This window comes from Hetaerina americana, unplaced genomic scaffold (genome assembly GCF_022747635.1).
Source record: "Hetaerina americana unplaced genomic scaffold, ioHetAmer1.1.p SCAF_7, whole genome shotgun sequence".
Lineage (NCBI taxonomy): Eukaryota > Metazoa > Arthropoda > Insecta > Odonata > Calopterygidae > Hetaerina > Hetaerina americana.
The window spans coordinates 41797924-41822296 of record NW_027287316.1 but is presented as its reverse complement, the minus strand read 5'-3'; the positions used below and the strand labels follow the sequence as shown (position 1 = coordinate 41822296).

Genomic DNA, 24373 nt, shown 5'->3' with positions numbered 1-24373 from the left:
AAAATATTCATTATTTTAGGTTATTTATGAAACAAAAATATTTATACATGTATATATATATACATATTTTAATATTTTTGGTTACATATTCTTAATATTTTGTTTAAATTTATTTTATTTATATTTTTAAATATTTTTATTGAAATATATATATATATATATATATATATACATATATACATATATAATGTTTCACTCCATTCTATTTCAGAAAATGTACTTTATACCCTCTGAGATTAATGCCATGCCAATAACAGCGAAGGAGGCAATTGTATGTATTAGGTAAATTACTCAATATGTAAATAAATACTCAGTATGTAGATAAATAACACAGTTTCAGGCGTAACACGGTGGAAATCCTTCATGATGAAAGAGGACACTTTGCTTTCACACATAGAATATTTTAATCACGACCTATGTTTCGAAGATGTTACGCTGTAACGAAACCTAGGTGGTAATTAAAATATTCTATGTGTGTATGTGTGAGAGCAAAGTGCCTTCTTTCATCAATATGTAGGAGTAAATTAATTTAACGATGTTATCTACATGAAAGTCATTGTGGACTATCAAAACTTACATACTCATCGGAATATTATATATATATATATATATATATATATATATATATATATATATATATATATAATTATTATCACTAATACAAACCCAATAAATAAGAAATAAAAACGGCTAACCGTAAAGCATCCGCAATAAAATGGAATTATATAATTATATTATCTTTTTAGGGATTCGAATGCATACGGAGTAGACAAAAATATGGAAAGAGTATATTATGAGTGGTAGTTATAACAAGATATTAATCAATATCATTTTATTCAAGGAAGAACTTTTCCGTATAAGATCACTCGGAAAAACATGGTCGATCGAAAGTCGTAAACTTCGGCTATGACTATAACAAGAATGAAAGTAGTTTGAAAGGTTCTCGGAATCACCACCAGATGTAAGCGCTGGCGCAACGTGTTTGCCGCATAGTAATAGGTAATTCTTTATGAGTAAACACGTGACGCGCCAGTGCTCTTGGAAGAGATCTGAGGAGCGAAAGCCTCTATGCTGTTGTTCCTGTGTAGTGATTTGCGAAGATGGAAAAAATTGAGATTCGAGCAGTTATTGAATACATCGTAAAGAAAGGTATGCAAGCAAAGGAAATACATGCCGGCTTTCAGAACACTGAAAGAGCAGTCTTTCATATTCAACTGTTGCCCAGAGGACAAACGTGTTTAAGTTTGGTCAGGACAACTTAGATGATGACCCGCTAGTAGTGGTCAGCCAAAATGTGCCACGAACCCCCGAAATTATTTTAAAAGTGCATAAAATGGTCATGGGGGATCACTGACTGAAAGTGCGATAAATTGCTGAAGTTGTAGGGATTTCATCTGAACGGGAATGTCAAATTTTAACGGTGAAATTGGATATGAGAAAATTATCTGCTATATGGGAGCCGCGATACGGATTCTGTTGATAGATTATCTTTCCACTTGTCAAACAATTACTGGACAATACTATGCTAACCTCCTGGACCACCTAGAGCAAAAGATACACGACAAAACGTCTAGGTTTGGAAAAGAAGAAAGTCATCTTTCATTAAGAAAATGCACGCCCACACACAAGTATCGTTGCCATGGCAAAAATACGTGAGCTAAGATACGAGTTCTTACCACACCCGCTTTATTCCACCTCCAGCTATTATAGCGCGGATAATCTATAATTCCCTTACTATAAAGCATTTCTATGAATTGAATAGGAATTCGACGTGTAGAATGCTCGTCGCACCACCCACTCGAGCGAAAATTAAGAACTCATTAACACCAAGATAATGCAAAATATTTTTGCTAAAGTCGTGATCCCTTTCAAAAATCCGCGCATTTGATGAAACCTCCAATCGGAATGAGACCAAGGTTGTTAAAGAATGTTGTTCTTCTTATGACAGTTAGGTGACCTTTCTCCTCTGCGTTAAAAGGAAAAAAGGAATGGAAAAATATCCCCTTCCGATGACACCACGTTTCATTTCGTGAAGAAATACTTCAATTAGAAAAATAGTAAAATATATAAGATGAGCAGTTATGATTGTGCACCGTGTCTCGCTAATGCAACGCCTCGGCCTTACTAATCCTCTTCCATGTGTAGGCTTGCAACAAGAATAAGACGCTGAAAAAATTTCGAAAAGTATACTTTATAATTAAAACAAATTCCAATAATACTGAGAATTTTCATTATTTTATTTCCAGAACTTACCCCACGAAATTAAAGCCAGAATTTACGTATCATAATAATTTTTGAAAATTAAAGAACTGCGACGCTGGGAAACAAATTCGTTTCTTTGGAAAAAATATAGAGTAGATCTCAAGCGTCAATATCGCCATTAATTATGAAAGATATACGCGTACTGAAATGACCTAAGCAGTTATTTATGTCCGTTAAATACCACGTATGAGGGTTGTCTGAAAAAAACTTCCGATGCGATGAAATATGTACTGTATGTTCCATTCAAACCTTCATTCTTCACGTCAGGTTGGCCGAGTGGTCTAAGGCGCCAGACTTAAGTTCTGGTTCTCGAATGAGAGCGTGGGTTCGAACCCCACACCTGACAGATCTTTTTGGTGGCCCCGATGGCGGCGGGGAAAAGTTCTCCCCTGCCAACCCAGAGGTCGCCGGCTCCCGCAAGGGTGGGTTTTCCTCCTCGTACGGCATTGGTGTTTGTAATTGTCTTCAACGTTATGTTAAGGTGTTAGGTAAAGGAAGGGACTATATAGACTTATATCTCGCCAATAAAGACGCCAAATAAAAATTCTGCAACGCAATGGATCGACAAGGTAAGCAGAGATTTGAGAGCTAAATCTTTAATCGCTTCTTTATTCGGAGATGGGGCCTCGGCTTACATTATTAGCTATTCCTGACTCCAATATTCGAGCTTTCCATCTTTTCCATGTAACGCGGTTTCCAGTATGTGTATAATTTTATCTTTCCACATTTTCGAGGTGTTGCTTCGAGGGCCTTCTGTAGCAGGCCGGGCTGATGATTTGTTCAGGCGAAAGCAAAATTTAAAATGCAGCGTCGCGTGTTACTTCCATCATTTCCATTGGCGAACTGAAGATGTTTCAAATGAAAACGGCTACCTCTAACGTAAGACTTGGATTGCATCAATGAAATTTGTACGAGATAGACAAGTATATTATACAAGTATATTATACAAGTATATTATACTTGTATATTACTTATTACTAATATGATATCATAATAATTTTTCGCGCAACAAATTATGCAAATAAATAATTTATGAGTACTTTCTTTTAAATAGCCCTCGAAATTTAACGATAAACTGCTAAGAGTCAGAAACAAATTTTTGGCGTTTGACTGCTTGCGATATTTCAGCATCAAATGCGTCACCTCAAAATCTAGAGTATAATTTAGTTCATTGGGTCTCAACGCTGAAAAACAGTAGGTCAAAACCAAAAAAACTTCAACAAAAAAATAAACGACACAAACGGATTTCTGTAAACACTTTTGGCAATATATTGAACGTAGTTAACCGTTACATATTAATCACAATGTAAAAATCAGCGCTAACATCTAGATATTCGTGGCATATTTTCCACCGTATCAATTCGGTTCAGTGGCAATGGCACAACAAACATTTATGACGCGAAAAAAAATATCCAAACCTTTGACAATGCAGCTCCGTTACTACATAGATGCTTTTGTATTTGCATACCCAGCTACTATGTGCGTAAGTCGTTATTTATGCCCCGGGCTGCCATCAACACTCCTCGTTCCCTTTCGGATTTCCAATGGTACTGCATTAACTCCATTCCATCGATTTCCACTAATTATTTATTTTCAACATGCAGGTTATATCAATACTCTGGATTATCAGTTCACATCTAACAAACTTTACTTTTGATTGAATAATCCACTGTTCACGAAAGAATTTAAGGAGCTCAGTTAAAAAAACAAGCATAGCAGGATATTTTAGTATTATTAAGGCATCTCAGCTTTTTAAGAGAAGTCAGTAAAAAGTGTTTTTTACGGCTTAATAGCAGCCAGTCGGTGAATCTTTACTAATCGAGCTAAAATTTACATGAATATTTAATGGTCTTTCTCAATTATCTCTCCATTTAATGTCCACAGGTTAATTCCGTTGGCACAGAGTTAGCTGCGTAGATGCAATGAGCGTATCTTTCCATCGCAAGTAGATATACACAGGGAAGAGATGGACTATCCAACCAAAGCAAAGAATAAACACTCCCTCACCGAATAGCACTTCGGAATTCGCACCTGTCTCTCGAGTCCTTTATTAAAAAGGCCTTTCCACGAAAGACCTACCTTATCTATTTCCCGCCACCTCCCTATTGACCGAGAGGATCCTGACGGAAAAGCCTGAGGCAGCCACTCCAATCGAGAAATCGCAGAACTGAATTCATAACCTCGACATCGAGTCGAATGCCGCGTTTACACCCTCCCAAGAGGTGAAGGATTTCTTGGTTGTCCAACCGACGAGGAAACTTGGCCCGAAATGGCCAGAATATTGACAAAATCTTAAAAATTTTTCACCTTGAAATTTCAAGATGAAAATTAAATTTGGCGTAATTTGACGTTTAAAATATAAAGTTTTGTATTTAATAAGGATGGAAGGTAAAATAGAATAAGGAGTTAGCAGAGATTCTCGCTCTCTTCAAAGCTTTTCCATGCGTACACGTGTTTGCAGAATGCATTGAAAGAAATCCTTGAATGGCTGGAGGGATGGTACCGCTAGTGCAGGGAAATAGATTACAACGTTTCGAGTCGCTGACGAATTCGTAGTTATGGCAGAAGCCAAGAAGAATCAACACATACTATTTCAAAAATGAAATACATCCTATACAACATATAGTTATATATATATATATATATATATATATATAACACTTTTTGAAAGTCTCACGGACGTGAATAATAATGTATAAAGCTTTTCCATGCGTACACGTGTTTGCAGAATGCATTGAAAGAAATCCTTGAATGGCTGGAGGGATGGTACCGCTAGTGCAGGGAAATAGATTACAACGTTTCGAGTCGCTGACGAATTCGTAGTTATGGCAGAAGCCAAGAAGAATCAACACATACTATTTCAAAAATGAAATACATCCTATACAACATATAGTTATATATATATATATATATATATATATATATATATATATATATATATATATATATATATATAACACTTTTTGAAAGTCTCACGGACGTGAATAATAATGTATAACACTTAGCTCTAGTGGACACAGACAAAAACAAAACACAGAAACACACAACTTTGCCCTGCCTATTATATTGGGCAGTGCACCACACCCCTCAATATCAGAATCAACAACCACCGAGCCTCATTCAAAAACTCTTCCCTAATTGATATGCTCCCTATCCCCAAACACGCCTCCGAACACAACACTCCCTTTGATAAATGCTATAGTGTATCCATCATAGTATCCCTCCCCCCCTCTGATTCTCCACTGAAACTGAAAACATTAGAGCAATCCTTCATCTGGCTCTTGGAGTCCTGGAATTGGCCAGGAATCAATATTAGGCACTATTTACCCTGATCCAATTATATTTTCATCCCCCTTCCACCCCCATCACCTTCTACATTTTCCCCACCCTTCTAACGCTGCCCCTCCAAACCCGTCCCTTCGGAATTCTCTCCCCACCTTCCCCTTCCATCCATCGCTCCAGCCATCGTATTCCCTTCAGTTCTGTCCCTCTCTTCCTTGATAAAGGTGGTCACGACCACCGAAAATTCGAAAAATAGTGAGTCTCTTTTTTGTGTGTTTCTGTGTTTTGGCTGTGTCCACTAGAGCTAAGTGTTTTCCATTATATATATATATATATATATATATATATATATATATATATATATATATATATATATATGTGTGTGTGTGTGTGTGTGTATATATATATGTATATATATGTATATAATATTAGTATTATTATTAGGTAATCTACCGGTCAAGGTAGGTTTTTGGCACAGCCACTAAATAAATCTCTGAGTACTTCCTTCCTCCCTTCATCCCGTCCAACATCCCTATCCTCTTCCTTCCCTTTCCTCGTTTGCCAAATATTCTCCCCTCTATTACAGTCTTCAAAATCTCACTGCCGGTCTATATATATATATATATATATATATATATATATATATATATATATATATATATATATATATATATATATATATATACATATACACACACACACTACGGATGAATCGGTGGATGGAAAACCAAAGTCCTGGTCACCAGCAGTGAAGAAGAGTGATGCCATAATTAGGTTGGATGCAGAACTGTTTAAAATTGTTGACAAATTTTGCTGCTTAGGAAAAAAAATAACTTCGGATGGAAAATGTTCAATGGAAATAATAAGTAGAATCCTCACGGAAAATGTTTTTTAAATAATAAAAGAATACTTCACTTCTAACTCCATCAAGCACGCCATTGAGCAAAAATTGGTTTATGCCTTTTTATTGAGAGTACTCCTATATGATAGCGAGTACTCCTACATGGACTGACCACGGAACAAACAAAAGAAACAACTGGAAGCGTGCTGTCGATTTGGTCGAGCTGTGGTGTTATAAAAGAGTGACCAAGATAAGCTGACCAGAGCAACTGAGGAATGAAGTATCGAGGAAAGTAGATTCGGTCCCTTTTGAAGACGTTATAAAGAAGCCAGGACGAATGGGTTGGTCATGAGCTGCTGCATGAAGAATTTGTGAACTCCGTGCGATAAGGGACTAGATAAGGAAAAACTACAGAGGACAACTCTGGTTGCGGATCCGGATGGTGCAGTGTTTAATGTGCCGGCTTCCCACCGAGAGGGTCCGGGTTCGAATCCTGGAAACGGCGGGTATTTTTCAGTGGTATCTCGATCCCTACTTGAGGTACTCTGTGGAGAGCACTTTGAGTGAGTATACCGTCCTTCGGATGGGACGTTAAAGTGCGGACCCCTTGGCGCCTTCCGTTAAAGAGTAGGCCAATGCCGACGCCAGGTTTCTCTCCAACCTTCCTCCTTTCCCATCCATCCCTAATGGCGCAAATGACCTCAGCTGTCGGTCGCCTCCCCGAAAAAATACTACAACCCAGATTGGAATACGTGAAGCAGATAATGGAGGACATACGTCGTGGAAAGTTTTAGGAATTAAAAAGAACGATTTACAATAGAAAGATGTGAAAGGCAGTTGCAAACCGAGTTTGATTAATTGATAACTAACGGAAAATATATAATGAAACATATTGGATCGGAAGCAAGCTCATTGACTAATAATTTTATGGATTTCCATTACCGAATTTTTCCTTATTTCCCCGATAAATATGTCGTCGTTTTTCTTCCAGTGTTTGGAAGCTTTGGATATTTTTTTATTTTGATCATCCCTCATTGATTCACGAGTCACTGATGTAACTGAAGTCGATCGGACTGTATGATAGGACAATCGTAGACTTCGGAATTTACCAGTTCCCGCACATGTGATGGCCTACGATAAACACGAACTGCTCTCCAGGGAGAGTGGCAAGAGCCGAGACAGAAAGACAGGGTAGGGGATGAATACCACAGTCAATTTTGGAATGGAAGGCTATCAATTGATAAATACATTAGCATTGAATAGGGAAGGATGGAGGGTAAGAATTTTTTTTTATTCCGCGGAAAATTAATCGTTCACTACTGAAAAACGCAACATTGATTCATTACGATCACTGCCAACTTCTAACGTTGCCTGGGTGGGATTGATCCTTCGCTTTCCAACGCATTAGTCTACACCACCTAATGACCATCAGAAAAAAGAACCTAATTCCAGAAAGGAAGTGTCCCCTTATCGACACGCTGCCCAAAGGAATACCCCCTCGTTCTAAGCATTAATCCTCTCCACGACCTAAGTTACAGCGTGAAGTCAAACACCTGGTCTGGGAAGTCTTGAATTTTTTCGTTCATGATTATTCCTCAGTGCCAACTGTTTGGCTCATGATTGAAACTGATATTGCACGCCTAGAGGAGGAACTTGCTTGCCTGCGCCATCATTTCTCCCCTCACGTTGCCACCCGCCTCTCTTCCACTCCTTCAACTAGAATATACTACCCTTCCACCGACTCATCCCGCTGCCTCCTTCCACTCTCCACACATCCACCGCTCCCAGCTCACCTCTCGATGCCCGGTTGCGCCGGTACATGAAGGCATATATTTATCTTATCTCCCCGAGTGACAAGTGTCCATGATTGTCGCTCGTGAGATAGCAAACTCCATCTCCATCCTATCTCAATCCCTCTGCACGGCAGCCCTCACTCCACCTCTCTTTATCTCTTTCTTTCTCTCTCTCTCTCTCTCCCTCTCTCTCTCCAGACACAACCTCTCCTCAAAAACTTATCTCTCTCCCAACCTGGGATCGCTGATCCGTCCACACATCCCGTTAAAGGTCATCTTTCATCCACGAGGTGAAGTGAATACTCTTCAGATCAAAACTTTGGGGGGGAGGAGGAGATCAGTAAATCTGCTGTTCGTGAAATTACATTTTTTGTAACAAAATTTTCATGATTTTAAGGGTAGGGGGAATATTTGGTTAAAGAGAGGTATAAATAGGTGTTCATTCGCATTAGTAAGATCACAATTGGAATACGGGGCAAATATTTCGGATATGTTGGAGGAAAAGCTTATCTAGGAGTTGGGAAAAGCTCAGACCGAATCGGTTAAGTTTATAAAGAATTGCCACGAGAAACGAGTGTGGGTATCCTTGATAAATTAGGCTGGGAGCCCCTTCAGCCACGAAGGGAGCAAACAAGGAAGGCTAAGGAAATGATAGAGGTACAAAACAACCGAGTTAACCAGGGATGCCGAGGCAATCAAAATGACCCAACATTGGCACAATGGACCATCAGGAGAAAATAAGAGAGTCAGATGCCAGGACTGACGGATTCAAGTATTGGTTCCACCCCCGCACGATACATAATCATAATAAAGTAAGACGTAAGCACTCTAAATCTCTAAATTCCAAATGCAAATGTTAAAACTTCATTCGAACCAATCAATATTTGTATAATGTAAATAGGCATGCATGCATGCATGTGTGTGAGTGTACATGTTTTTGTGAGTATATAAATGTTTTTGTATGAATTAATACGTCTACACAAAAGGCTGATACCCTAAACTCTTTTGAATTTAGGAAGAGGAGAGGCACACTTGCTGCATTGCAGTAATGAGATCACTAATCGAAGTGAATATAGAATACTATCAGGACCTATTTGCCTGTTTAGTAGATTTCAAAAAGACGCTTGATAAAGTGTATTGGGAAAAACTATGAAATATGCATTGCAGAAAATAGAAATTGTTGGGGCAAGAGACTAATCCGCAACCTGTGCACGTCTCAAACTCCTCAGGTACGAGTGGGGAATTAAGAGTCTGGAAGGGTAGTGTTAGAAGAGGAGTCAGACAGGGTTGTCCATTTTCGCCCGTACTGTTCAATGTATATGTGGAGGAACTGATTAAAGAGTCATGAGAAGAACTGGAGATAAGAATTAAATTTATTGGAGAATACGAAAAATCAGTTAGGTCTGCTGATGACCAAGCTCTAATTTGTCAGTCAGCCAAGGGGTTGCAAGCAATGCTGAGTGAATTGGAATTTGCGAACCAATATTGCCGACAAATGAATCTGAAATATCCAGTTATTTTTATCGTTTTATGACAAAATGATTTGTTTCGTTGAGATTTTATATTTCGAATAAAAGTATACGTCTCTCTGTAACTTTCCTTTAAATTAATTTCAGGTTGGTTTTAAAATATAAACGAACTTTGAACCTACACAGAGCGTTATCCATTTGGAGAAGTAATGTTTTTAATCCCACTATTATCCAAAACAATGAAGTAGAAAAATTATTCACTGGATAACGCTATTCAAGGATAAAGAATACTAAGAAAATGAAAAAGTAATTAAAATTTCCTACAGACTAAGTGATTCAGACATGTTGTTAGCACACACTCAGAATATTATGCGAATAAACATTCCAATAATACGGACCAATATTGCAAATGAGGAAATCCTCGCAAAAAAGAAAGTGAATAGATACGAAAACATGAATGACAACTTAAATAGCAGATTAGGAGCCCAAAAATTATAGCATGTGGAACATTTCCAATGTATCGGAAATATTTTTGAGAAAAAAGAACCTCGCACAAAGGACTTTAGTGTAAGAATTGCAAAGGGATAATTCACGAAGATGAGTGTACAATGGCAGGAACTCTTGAAGTAAAAACATTAAGGAAAAATAAGTAAATTATTTAGTGTGGAGCGTTGTCTAGAATCAAACCTTGGCCTCTGAGGAAAGAGGATGACCATTGATTGAAGGGTTTTGAAATGTAAGCACGGAGGATGAGAAAAAAAATGAATGGATGGGAGAACGAGCAAAGAGCTGGGCTGGTTTGGTAAGAAAATAAATTGTGAGGTGAAACTTCAATGAGGCAATAAGTCGTCGATTGTAGAGATAGTTGGGTATGGAGGCTGAGATGGAAGGCAGAATTTTGGGAAAGCGGGAAAGAAAGAGACATATTAAAGGTAATTTTGATGGCATGAACGGGGTAGAAGTAGGAGCTGAAGGAGGAAATGATATAAACAAATTGAGCTCATACTGCGACTACTAATAATAATAATACTACAATCGATAGTTGGTCCTCCGATTATGTCACCACATGCACAAAAGTTAATCCTGAACTTCCTCTCTACGATTGTTGCCTTATTTTCCACGGAAATATTTACAATAATTCGCAGTAATGTATTCAACTTAATCCTAACTTCATGCCATGATTATGAATGTTTTAACAAATTACGACGCACGCTTTAGCAATCGATTTTTTTCGGTTCGGGTACTTATTTAAACTTCTTCCATTTCTCGATTTCGAAATATAACAGGCGGTAAACATTTGAGAGGCCATTTTGTGAAGCTTGGACGGAACAAGAATATACTCTGATGTCAATCGTCGTGTTTGTTTAACACATTCAAAAATAAGGGCTTCGTAATTATACAAAGAAATACGGAAGTGTAATCCCTACGAGGATGGCTTGAGGACAAAAACACAGAGGCAGGGTGTTAGATGAAAGATCTATCCAAATCGTCAGAGAATTATTGTTTGAAAGGGAAAAATAAAGGGGCTGTATTCATGCTGTAGTCACTTAAGCCTCTGTATGTAACCTGATATTCGCGATAGAAAATTAAGAGGAAAACATGCTTTTCTGATACAAAGTCACCCTGTAGGAATTATTCCGCTTAAGGATAAGAGATGCGTTCAATAAATAAAGGGAATTTGAGTTTTTTAGAAATAATTTAATTTATTCGTCTATATCAATGTTATCCCCCATCGAAGTAGCTCATATTAGATGTTATACACTCATGCCAGCGCTTTTTCAAATCCCCCAAAACCCTTCTAGAACTCGATTTTTGTTATATCTTTAAGCTCTCTTAGTGATGCGTTTTTAATCTCATCTATGCTTGTAAAACTACGGCCCTTAAAGGTTCTCTTTATTTTTAGGGAAAGAAATAAGTCACACGGGGCCATGTCTGCCGAATATGGAGGCTAGGACATGATTAGAGTGCTGCTCTTGGCTAAAAGTTCACCAACAAGCAGAGACCAGGTGCATTATTATGGTGATGCAAAAGCCATGAATTGTTTCGCCACAAATACGGAAGTTTTTTTCATATTGCTGTATCCAACGGCGTTTGACTCGTGAGTTGTACTCTTCATTCATCATTTGATCTTGTGGCAAGAAGAACCCATGGTGCACCATGCCGTGCACTATGCGCAATCACAAAATTCCCGTCACTTTTGTAGGCACATCTCGCACGTTAGACTACCACCATGTTTGTATGAGAGGTGTGGTAGTCACATGGGTAGAGCGCTCGGCTACCGATCGGAAGGTTTAAGTTCGCTTCACTGTGACACTTCCGGGCACACTCAGCTTGACCCAGGGAAAGGAACAAGCCCAACTATCGTGATGTGTGATTTTTGATCGCAGTATAGGATGAACTCTGCGCTCACGTATCCAACCAAACTTCAGGTTGACTACGGTGGTGGGTAGTAAGTGTTTTGTTAAACTGAATAAATTGCTGATATACGAAGGAAAAAAATAATGAACTACGCTGAACCTACATTCAACAATGTTTTACCATCAGCCTACGTTTTAAGCCCACTTTTAACAACCCCATCCAGCGCACCGTCTAAAATTTTAATGCATTTTCGAACATTTAATTAATTAATTTAATTAATAATAACATTTAATGCATTTGTGGGAAATTGAAAGACGAAGTTACGAAATTGTTGTGCTTGAGCAAGAGTGCCCTAATTCAGGTTTACGAAGTTGGAGCAACTATACAGGATTAAAATCGATTTGGCGTGAGGACGAAATAGTCCGCGTATATGAATTAAATTTATATCTTCCGAAAATAATTGACGCTGAAACAATGCTTTTAAAGCTATAATAAATAATGCTCGAACTATAATCTGCTATTACTCCAATTGAACTAACAGCATTTAGACAGTATAACGATAGGCACTGGGCGACTCGGAAATGGGAAAATGTGATTGGGATAGATGAGTCCTCCGTCCTTCGCATTTCAAAGGGTGAAAACATTTTGGAACGCAGGGTCTCCATCGCTGCCGTTACCTTTTCAGTCACCCCTAGAGCACTACGCCCATTCCTCCCTCCTCCTCCCTCCACGTGACCTCTTTCCCGAACCCACTCCCCTTCCCTATTCGCACACGCGCGCTTTCCCCTTCCGAGCCAGACCGCACCCCGCCGCCTCCGCTCAAACTAAAATGACGCGCGAGACCGCGTCGTGATAAAAACGAACGAGTGATCTTTCGAGAGCGAAAGACACACTTGACTACAAGATATCCGGTGGCTCCCACGGCAAAACGGTGATCTCGCGTGCGGGCTTGTGGAGGAAGAGAGAGAGAGAGGGGAGGGAAGCAGACGAAGGCATAGTTGAGGCAAGTTCGAAGGGGAGCTTTTTGACTTTCGGTTGCAGATTTAAAAAAAAACAACGAACTGGGAGTTCTGAGATGCTCCGCGTGCAGCTTTGACGACAGAAATCTTTCACTCCCCGTGGTTTCTTCTTCCCCTGCCACTGATAGTTAAGAGTGTGGAGATCAGAGGATTTTTGAGGCTCCTCTCTTTGCATCGTCCGCTCAATCAACGGATCCCCAGAAAGCCACACGAAATGGCGTCACAGATTAGGCGCTACATTTTTCGTGAAGGACCAGATCGCTCCCTTTTCACGTTGGGTGCTGACGGATTGCCGGTCGAAAAGTATGGCAGGAATCCCGACGCACCATTCCACTGGGAATAATTTCAAACACTCGTCATACGGGAGGAGCGGAGAAAATTCAACTGAAATAGTCAAACCAGCAGCATTCGCCATGGTATAAATTACAAATCCAATTTTTCCCCACGAAACACCATTATTTTCAAACTTAGAATGAAAAATATAGTATACCGCGAATTAATAGTAAAATAATAAACAGGGAATACACGTTTTATTTCATGCACGCATTCTTAGAAATACTCAACTCATCCGATAACTTCTATTTTTTTCAAATTTCTTTTTCATACATTTTTATTAATATAGATAGATAGACGTCTTGGAAATTTGAGACCATAAGGTAAATAATATGTGCCCAAAGAGAACGTGCGCATGGATTAGAATATTTATACGACTTTATTGGGATCAATCATGCTGAGAATAGTCTGATAACTCTGCGATAGCACCGCGGAATAAATTGTTTTCCATGAAAATAAGGCGAAGAGGTCGTTCTATTGAGTAGGACGTTCTTCGGGAGTGCATGAATTTCCCGACATAATAGCATATCTTATTAGGTCAATAAAGGGCAAAAATAAACGTTAAACTCACATTTAAAGTCATCTGCATGCCTATATGGCATTCTTTATTTTTGAAGCGAGTCTACACTTTGATATCGGATTTTTAAAACAGCATACATTCATGGCTTTATGCGTTGCAAAATTCAAAAATCAATAAGATCCTGAAGGCAAAAAATAACGATAGCCAACTTATAACGGACGGATACACGCCAATGGAGTTCGATTCAACACTTTTTCATCCGATATCCCTTTATCAATGTGTCCAAGTCAATCCCTTCATTCCAACTGAAATGAATAGCCGTAAAGAGATGTCCCAAATAAGAGTTGCCAAAATGGCAGAAACAAAAATATCATAGGTGGATAGATACTTACACTTACATTGTACATCGAATAAGTTTAGTCAATTTGGTCAACTGATGTGCTGGGTATTCCAAAAATATATCAAATAATGCGAAACTTTGCGTGAAAATCATGTGCCACCCATAGGAGGATGCTCAGGTAGCTAAACTGAATGGAGCACTCGGCCGGATGTCGAAGGATCTGAGTTCGAATCCCTATAAAACCAAATTATTTGCACACTGTTAAATTCCTCGAGTTTGTGTGCATGTACTCTGATTCCATTAAAATTACCATGACGGCATTTCCCGCATTTATTTCAATTTACCAACTGAATAAACCGACTATGGAAACCTATCCGATGAAGTTGCATCCATTCATAAATCCGTTCACACAGTTCATCAGAGATATGGTAAGAACAACGATTTCTAGAGGCGATGAATGAACCAATGCTCACCACTGGTTCAGGTTTCGTATTGCTACGACTCCTAAGACCATAATCATTCGTCGGGAAAGCGGCACATCCTTCCAGAGGCGATGACTGGCTGGTGGATGCTGAATGGGTACGCCAGACTTTCTTTACCGCTTTTTCGGGGAAACTTTAATACCTCGGAATGATATATAACCATCAACACTAAATGGTTGTGCAAAAATATGAGCAATTCCAGCACATCGCCTTTGGGAAAGGCGAACCAGACCATCCTACAACCTCACCCACTCAAGTTTCTTGAAACTTAAAATATAATAAACTTATTAATATTAAAAACTTCCATCTGTCCAGAGCTACCGGACGACCACCAGAACTCCACGGAAACAGAAAGAGATCCTGCCCGCGTTATTTTCGGTACGAATGCCCATCCGGCAACATCAATGGACTGCACTGTCGCGGTGACCATTTTTAGGAGGGAAATGACTCGAAACGTGAAATGCGCGAGTGTATAGATGCGCAAAAAGCCCCGTAAATCAACAGTATTTGATGTGTTTTGCACCAGCGGGGGGTATCGGAAGGGGAGGGGAGCGTAGGCGGCAGATAGGTCTGGAATGGTTCAACTCCCGCGGCCAAGGTTCCGTTTGTCGGCGCTAGGAGGCGTGACAACCCATCGAACTCTTGAAGCCCTCATCAAAGGGATGGCGGAAGGGGGGAGAGTAGGAAGCGTAGGGGAGAATGGCAATACGCACAGGACGTTGACGGCCCTGCGGTCTTTTTTCAACACCGCAGAAGGGCGAGTTATAATGGGCGGACGCGGCGGCCTTCGAAGAGACTACGGAAATATTTTGGTATAATTTGGTAACGCGGGGTGTTTTCCCCCTCTGGAAACAACAAACTAGCGCATTATTTCCATTCAGTAGTCCGAATTGTGGCTTCCCAGTATCTGAACTTCCTCAAGTCTCTTCCCGTTAGTCATTCATATTCCAATTTCGCATCAGAAAAGTCCGCGAATGCCCTCCAACCAGTAGCGAGCTATTAAACAAAGGATGACAAGTAGGATTGACGGATAACTGCCTCCCGTCCGCGTTGGTTGACTGACCCGAGGGTTGATTTCATAAGTAAGTGTAGGGCTCCTCTCGTGGCGTGGAGTAGGGGACAGTTTTCCTTCTCAGTTCCATCATTCGCTTTCCCGGGAAGATGCGGTACCCAATCGTAAAGCTTAGGTAAGTCTGAAGGTATCCAAAGCCACAGAGTGGCAAAACGTGCTACTCACCCGATTTTTCACAACAGTCAATTAAACAGAAGAGAAAAAATGTTTTGGGAAGCCAATTTGCAACGTGAGAATCCAAAAAATCAATGAATGTGACTATAATCTAGTTTTAGGCCCTTTCACTTTGAAAGGTCTCGATATTTCTCATTGCTGTTTATCTGCCTCCAGTCCCCCTTCCATCAGATATTAAACTATACAGTTTAAATAGAATTTTCCAGTCAATAATCATATACGTACTACATTGTTAACACAGTTTACCATCCCATTTCTTTTAGAAAGCAGAGATTTTCACTAGAAAACTAAATGTAATCTAATTCTCGTTTTCACTAAAAACAAAGGTTTTTTTACATTTAAAACGAAAGCTAGTGTACTGATTTTTTTCCAAATGGATACAAAGAGCACTAAGTTCCCATTCGGTTCATACATTTGCGGCATCGATCAGCTTAACCTTAACTACGCTTCTCTTTTATTGCATCTAATGTCATGTAACTACTGCGTAACTAGATTTTAAATGCTCCCACAGCTGTTATTGCATCTGGTCTAATGCCATGTATCTACTGCATAACTAGATTTCAAATGCTCCCACAGCTGTGACCATTTGCCTAATGACCCATACAGAAACTGCCCGCCAGGAAACAAAGCAGACATACAATGGGAGGAATCGGAACCTGAAACCTTTGAGTTCGGTGACCACGGCGTCATTCATCAGGATACCCATGACTAATACTACTCGTATATTTAGTCTGTGAAATCTCGGATCCATTTTGTGAAATACCCTAAATAATAATGTGTGAAGGTTTTGTTATCAGAGATATTCTTTAGACACACAGGTATAATAGATAATAATATAGAATATTTTTATTATTGGTATTTATCTACCCATAAAGGTAGATTTTGGATGGGCCTGGACTGGTGATAACTACATTTCGTAGCTTCGTCTAGAAAGACAACTTGACACCCCATACTACACTAAGCCCCTCTTCAACTCCGCATACTTTCTATCTCCCTTCTTTCCGTCCAGCATGCCTATCCTTAAAATACAACAATTTCAAAGGGTAAAAATCATTCGCCTTGACCGGGATCCCGGTCAAAGCGAATGATTTTTACACTTTGAAATTGTTGTGTTTTAATGCATATTCGCGGGTGGTTCTGTCAAAATTTGCAGTTGCGGCAACCCCCGCAGTTTCTTGGATTATGTCCATCCTTTTCCTTCCCATACTTCACTTGGCTAAACCCTCTATCACAGTCTTCAACGTTTCATCCCCAAACAAAATGCTCTTAAGTCTCTTATTCTATCTTCCTTGGATTTCTCTCTACAAGCCTCACACCTCCACCACCATGACTAGCAATTCTATGTTTATTTTACTTTCCCTCCACTTTACATTTTCCATCTTTCACCAAAACCGCATCTCAAAAGACTCCAATTTATACCTAACACCTTATTCAACAAACATGTTTCTCCACCGCAAAATATCACACTCCATAGCAAAATTTTCCTAATTTTTTTCCTAACATCCTTACTAAATGTCCTTGTCATCAATTTCCCCATCCTCGTGAGAGATTCTTTCCCTTATGCACTTCTTCTTCTGATGGCCCAAGTACTTTGACCATCTTGGCCCAAAACACTTCCAAGATAGATAAACTATTCAATCTGCTCTAAATTTTTTCTTCCTATTTCAATGTTCAACTTCGCCTTCGAATATTCGTGCCCATGAAGGTAATTAAATATTATGCAACTGTACTGGCATCAGGGATCTAATTTGCTCGTCTCAAAGAGAGCTACCACTCCCCTTGCCTGCGGAAAATGTGGCTGTTTTTCACGCAGTTAACCATAATTGAAGGAGTCGATCCAACCATAGTTTCTACGAATTTCCTAATTTTCATGCTCGCAGTAATAACTGGTCTGTTTAAGATGCTCGGGTTCTCTCTGGTTCTACACTAAATCTAAAAAAACGAACCGATGCACTTTAAAAGTTAACTCTTAAAAATAAATAATTCGAGACCATTGAATTTCTCATGGCCAAATAAATCGAAAAAAAATTATGTATTTTCAAAGTTAACTTTTAAATAAATAATCCGTGACAACTGAATTTTGCAGCAGCTGTTTAAAATATATGAAGCGTCTGCTTAGTTTTCCAGATGAACAAAAATGTACGTTTGCAAATGATACAGTAGCTAGAGAAAGAATGCGAGAGTTTTAATTGTCACTCCTCATTGAAGTGAATGGATTGAAATCTTCATTCTGCGTGAAACATGAGCTTTGTGTGGAAAAACTTTTTTTTTCAAAAAAAATTTGGTTTTCCTGTGGCAAAAAAGTCCAGAAAATTGCATCCAAATCAGACCTAGCGTATGTTACCAAGAGTATTTCTACTCAATTCATACACAACATTAGCAGCCCTTATTCCGTACCGTCTTGGCGTGATGCGTCCCCAAGCAAACAAACAAATTTTCACATTTATATATCATTAAGATTAAAATTTATTAGATGTGTGTAAGATACTTAACTCATGAAAACAAATCTCCAAGCAAAAACTAATTTGTAATCAATGTGCGTTTGATAAAAAAAAATGAAACGTCGAGCGATCTAAACATGTTGAATTTATGCAGCAACATTTATGGCATTTACTGAGTGGCGCTCTCCGAGTCAATCACTTCCAGTCGATTCAAGACTTCGAGACCGGAAAGTAACTTGAAGGGACTCGAGATTCGACTTGAATTTGGCGATGACGGCTCGAATATAACACCGCCAAATAGACTCCCTCGTGCCCCCACTCCTTCCTGAGACAGTGTCTCGAAGCATGAACTCGTTTGGGAACCGCAAGATAACGTCCACGAGCCAAACGATACATCCATTCCCACCAAAAACGACAATGGGCTGACGAATAAATAGAGACAGCCATCATCGGAACGACATTACAATCCAGCCGAGGGAGATGACGTAATTTGCTCCCCCGGCGAAACGCACGTACCTTGACCCCTCTCTGTCCTTACCTCCCCAATCCCCACCCCACACCCGGTTGGGGCACGCGGCTCGGCGTAAGATGGTGGCACGAGAATCTGGAAAACTTAAAAGACGGGTGCCACCGGAAACGCTGACGGCAGAGATGCAGCAAATGAGCGCACGTGTGCGTTATGTACGTGCGTCGAAGTCGACAGTTCGTCAGTGATTTCAGTTATTACCAACTTCTTAAAATAATCCGCGGAGGAGGGGGAGGGGGAGAAAAAAAACCCCCCGAGGCCATGTGGTGAAGATCAATGCCGGCCGGCCAGGATGGAGAGAAAGAGGGTTTGGGAGGGGTGGGAAGTGGAGAAAGTAAGAGGGGAGGGAGAATTAGGAGGCCAAGGGGGAAGGGGGAGAACTCCCTAGGTTTTTTGGCGGAGAAAACTCGACATTTTTATGGAGCGGAAACGTTACAGTTAGCAGGAATGAGATGAGGAGCCAGCAAGGCCAAACATTTTTCCCTCCTATACGTTTTTAAGCATCGAATATTTATTGACCGTTTAAAATTATGCTCCCAGGTTTTATGACTAAATATTTGGGGTTGGAGCGGTAGGGGGAGACACAATTTCCAACTATGCCACCTACCTTCCATCTCATGTCCAACATTTCAAAGAACCTCGCCTGGATATACATGGATCATTTTTTTCGGTCGAATATGACTTCATTTTATTACGCGTGGAATACGAGTAAGATCGAAAGAGAGTAGTGAAACTGAGCTCTAAGCAGCCCCGGTCTAGGTTCTTTTCCAGGCTCTAGGTAATTTCAATATTTCCTCTAAGAAACCTAATGAATGATTACAGAGAAAGCCTACATTTGAACCTCATTATTTCGATGGATACCTATAGAGCATTATCAATATTAATATGGAGAAATGATTAGTTGTACATTAAGTTAAAAAAATTCAATCATTAAGTAACCCTGAAGTAAAGTTCAAGTGGCAACAGAAGACGAAGTATGGTAAATAATTAATATTAAAACAACACAAAAATGGAATCAAGATCATGAGCGGTATAAGAAATGACAAAACACATTAATTTCAGTTAGGGTGAGAAAATGGAGATGGAAACTTAAACATGGTAAACATATTCTCCCCTGCCGGAGGAGTTCACTGAAAAGAACTACCAAGAAAAATCAAATAGATTTAGTGCATAATTAATGAAAATATCAGAAGTTTACAAATATTTTATTGACAAAGCCGTTCGTAAATTATCCATCAATAGTATAACTGTAGAACTTTCAACATAATTGAAATTGATTTCAATATATAATAAATGAAGCGGATATTAATTTGAAAACATCCCTTCCTTAAAGTTACGCATAGCGTCAAGTTTGGCATGTTGATACTTAATTCATATTAACTAGCAGATGTCAAAGAGAAGACATATGCTTACATGAAGAGGCTGGCCGATAGAATAATTGAGACGACGGCTGCCTCAAACCAATCTTGAGATTGATGGCCGATGATTGATGACGATGATGAATAGTTGTGATAAGGGGAGACAAGGGTTTCGGTGGATCCCTTCGGGCTACTCTACGAGTATATTCCTTCCATAGAAGACGTTTGGGCGCCCAAATAACGGTGGAATGGTGCTCAGAGCATAAGACGCACCAAAACACACGGGCCATGTGGCGCAGTGCCGCTGACGGCAGCTCACTACAAAGTGTACGCCCAACGTTTACGGTGCCTATTCGTTACGCAGACATGACTTGTGTTTATTTACGGCAGCAATACTGAACGTACTTAACTACGGGAAAGTGCGCCGCAGCGTGACGTACGAGTACGTTAAGGCATCGACGTTCAAAAAGTTCGAAATTTTTAAATATATTGGAGGTTCTGCAATAATTTTGTACATCTTTATGCAAGGATGATTTGTGCCAAATCGTATCCTAGTATTTGCACTCTAATGAGTGCCACGGAGGGTAAAGGTTCAACTAGATGAAAGGAAATCTCAAAATTCATGTCCATGATATATTTTCTTCTTCTTTTTAACATATTTATAATTTTTCAACCTACTTTTAAATCATATTCACGAGTGTAAAAATTTAGGTAATGATAGATTGGTATACATTTTCCTGTTACTGGTAAATAAATTACATTTGTTCCTGATACAGTGTACGCATCAGACAGGGAACCTCCATGAATATCTTCTTTCCCAATCTGGAGATTCTTCAGGAAAAGCACGAAGGAAGAATCAAAAAGACTTTTGAATTTCCACAGGAAAGAATTTATTACTCTCGACTAGTTTCGTTCCACTGTAGCATCGTCTAGACGTTCACGAAGAATACTTTCCGGATCGTAGGATTCTACAGAAAACATTCCATCGAAGAATTCCACAGCGAGCTAACGTTCCCTGACTAAGGAAAAGATACATCCAGTGTAAACGATGCCGTTGAACTCCCTTTAACAATGTTTGTCTCATCGTAAAGGATACGGGCTCCTGCTGTGCCCGAACGGGTAGAATAAATACACATACATATATTGCGTCTAACCTATCACTCGAGAACCAGGTGCATTTGTTCTATGCATGGTAGTTTTACGAACGATCCTGACATGTTCCATCGAAATAAATTCAGCTCAAAGGTGTCTTTTCGTGTCCGGGCCATAGAGTGGTTTGCGTAATGAGTGAGTGATTCGGTGAAGAAGAGAAGTCTCAAAGAAATGTAAACCGGAAGAGAAAACATTTAACTCCTGGATCTCATAGTTTATGCAAATTATTTTGCCTGAGTAAGCTATACCATCATGTTTGATATCAATATGACAGACCATAAAACCGCCAAATTTGGATAAATTTTTATATAGCAGTGATAGAAATAGTAATTTTCTTAAGTTTTTTTTAGATAGGTTAGGGAAGCAGAATGGCCTGGAATCCACAAAAGTTTTCGGATTTCCCTGGAAAAAACCAATGCTACACTAATGGCTCTCTGTGAGTAAGAGTGGATCCCGTCACATCATATTTCGTAATTAGTGGTGGAAATTGCATTAAACGTTTAAAGGAATCGATGCATAAAAGTTCAAAAATACAATTACAAAATTTAGGCATCCAACGACAATGGCTCGGTACTCCACGTTCGTGGCAGATACCATAATACTGTAGAACGAAACGTGGGAATTAATTTCAACTAAAATTCCTGGCCAATTAACCTAGTCGCACTCTCGTCACCTATCGATTATTTTTTAGCAATTAGTCACTCGAACTTAAAGCAAAAATATGTATATTACAAATAGCCTACTTGGTAGGGTTCGGCTGCTGACCGGAATGTCCTGGGTTTCATTCCCGAGTGAGGCTTGTCTGATCCCGTATGCAAACCAAGCGATGGTACTTTCTTCGTGTCAGCACTTGGCAGGAAACCATAGATGTCACAGGGAAGGTCGAAGGGAGCTCCACTTCTCTTTTGCAGCCTTCCGTTTGATTTCCCTGAGATGTGAAGTATGTTTAAGTACTAGAAAATATAATTGCTTCTTTTCACATTAATCTTATTTAGTATTCAGTAATCTCATGTAGTAATTTAACTTGCTGTCATTTATTTTTACCGCTGCAATTCAATATAAGAAAACCTAATTTTCATAAAAGTTATGGTTTTTTTCAAACAACGTGAGTGCGAAGTCCACTCCACAAAATCGTAATTTTTACGAATCATAATATGACTTGAGGAAGCTAATTTTCAACCAATAATAAAGAATCAATATTTTCGATAAATCCAAGGGAACTTGAGAGTTCAAATCTAATAGTTAATTTGAAGTGAGCCGGCAGGACGTTATATGAAATTCAATGGCGATGCAAGATCTATGAATTAATTTAACATTGCTACTCACCGGAAAATCCTTAAAGGCGTTGGAAACTTTCGAACTAGACGCTTCTTTCTCAACAAAATAAAGTTGTCAACAACCTGCAACATAGCATATAACCGTACGATACTGAAAATTAGGAGTGCGGTTGAATTTTGCCAGGAAGAGTATGGCGCCCCCCCCCCCAACTTTTCACATTTTTTACCAGCGGAGTTTTACTGCTCCCGTTTCCATTATAGACATTTTTTCCTATAAAATTTGACATACAAAGTTTGGTTTGGCCTTGCCCATTATCCTATCTGAGAATCTCCTGATTCAGTCTTTGATGTTTCAGGCCCTGATTTTCTACCATTCAGTGCGCCTCTTTTCTTCGACGCCTCGGGTATTTAGTCATATCGATAAAATTTCCAGGGGGGGTTTTAGCAGGGTTACATCGTTTGGATTGGAAGTGTCGCCGCTTACAACCTTCAACAACTTGAAAACACAAATATACTTTGTAATTATGTTGCCATGTTGAAATAGTTATTCGCTCCTCCTACTAAATCACTAACCGATTCCACCATTAGACAATATGATGCCATTTTATTTGACATTAAGACAACTGCGCCATGGTTAACAATTCCTAGATTGGACTACATCTTAGACAAGATTCACCTCCCACCATAAGCTCTCTTTCCTTTGTTTCAAGTCATCATTTTCCAAACTCATCAGAATTCAATATCTATCAATGACAAATTGATATCATTTAAGGTGGCATAAATATATGATAATAGTATCATGGAGGAATGGGCATTTCAAAACAACTCGACACATTATCAATTAGCACAAATTCAAAACTGGCTCATGTCTCGATCTGGACCATTTAGACTGAAGGTTCCCCTCAATTTAAGAATTTGCTTGCAATATTGTACCGCCTCTTCTGTCAAATGTATCATCAAAATGAAATTCTTTTCATACAGTGTTTCTCGAAATGATTGAAGAATTTCATTTATAAATTCACTATTTTTTTAAATTACTATATTTTTCTTACGCAATTCCTTAGTTTGAGCAACATATGGCTGGCAGGGCATATATTTCCCTGGGTGCTGCACTGAGTGAGTGGGTGCAAAAAAGGTAGAATAGTTTTTTGTATGCTGAATATTTTTTGGCACTTATGATAATTCCCACAGCACAAAAATGAGCACAGATTGGGGAGGGGGATGACAGGGATGGGGAGTGTCAAAATCTATATTTGCCTCCAGTGACACGTACCCTAGTTTCAACATTTCCATTGTTTCAAAGCTGATCTTTGAGAAAAAAAACAGCCATCAGCTTTTAGTATTACTAAATTATTCATTTATTATATGAGCTGAAGGTGTACAAACCCATTACTGCATTAATTCATGCTTATCTTATACTAGTCATATACTTACACTGGCATTATACAAACATATAGTAGTCTTATACTTGCTATACTGGTCTTATACTTATATACTTATACTAGCATTCATTCTAGCCTTAAATTACCTGCAAAATCAGAAATAGCTATCTTCATTTATATGCACTGCACTATTCCATCCAATTTAAATCAAATTAATATTTTGATCCCATGAATTCTCTCAATTCCAATAGACACACAGCCTTCAAAAGTTTAAATATTCTTGTCTCATTCA

At 39.1% G+C, this 24373-nt stretch overlaps 1 non-coding gene across 1 annotated transcript; it reads left to right on the top strand.

Moving 5' to 3' along the window:
* The first annotated feature begins 2524 nt into the window (after positions 1-2524).
* On the top strand, positions 2525-2608 carry TRNAL-UAA (transfer RNA leucine (anticodon UAA)). The gene has a single exon. It is a non-coding gene; the product is annotated as a tRNA-Leu (tRNA).
* Positions 2609-24373: the final 21765 nt, after the last annotated feature.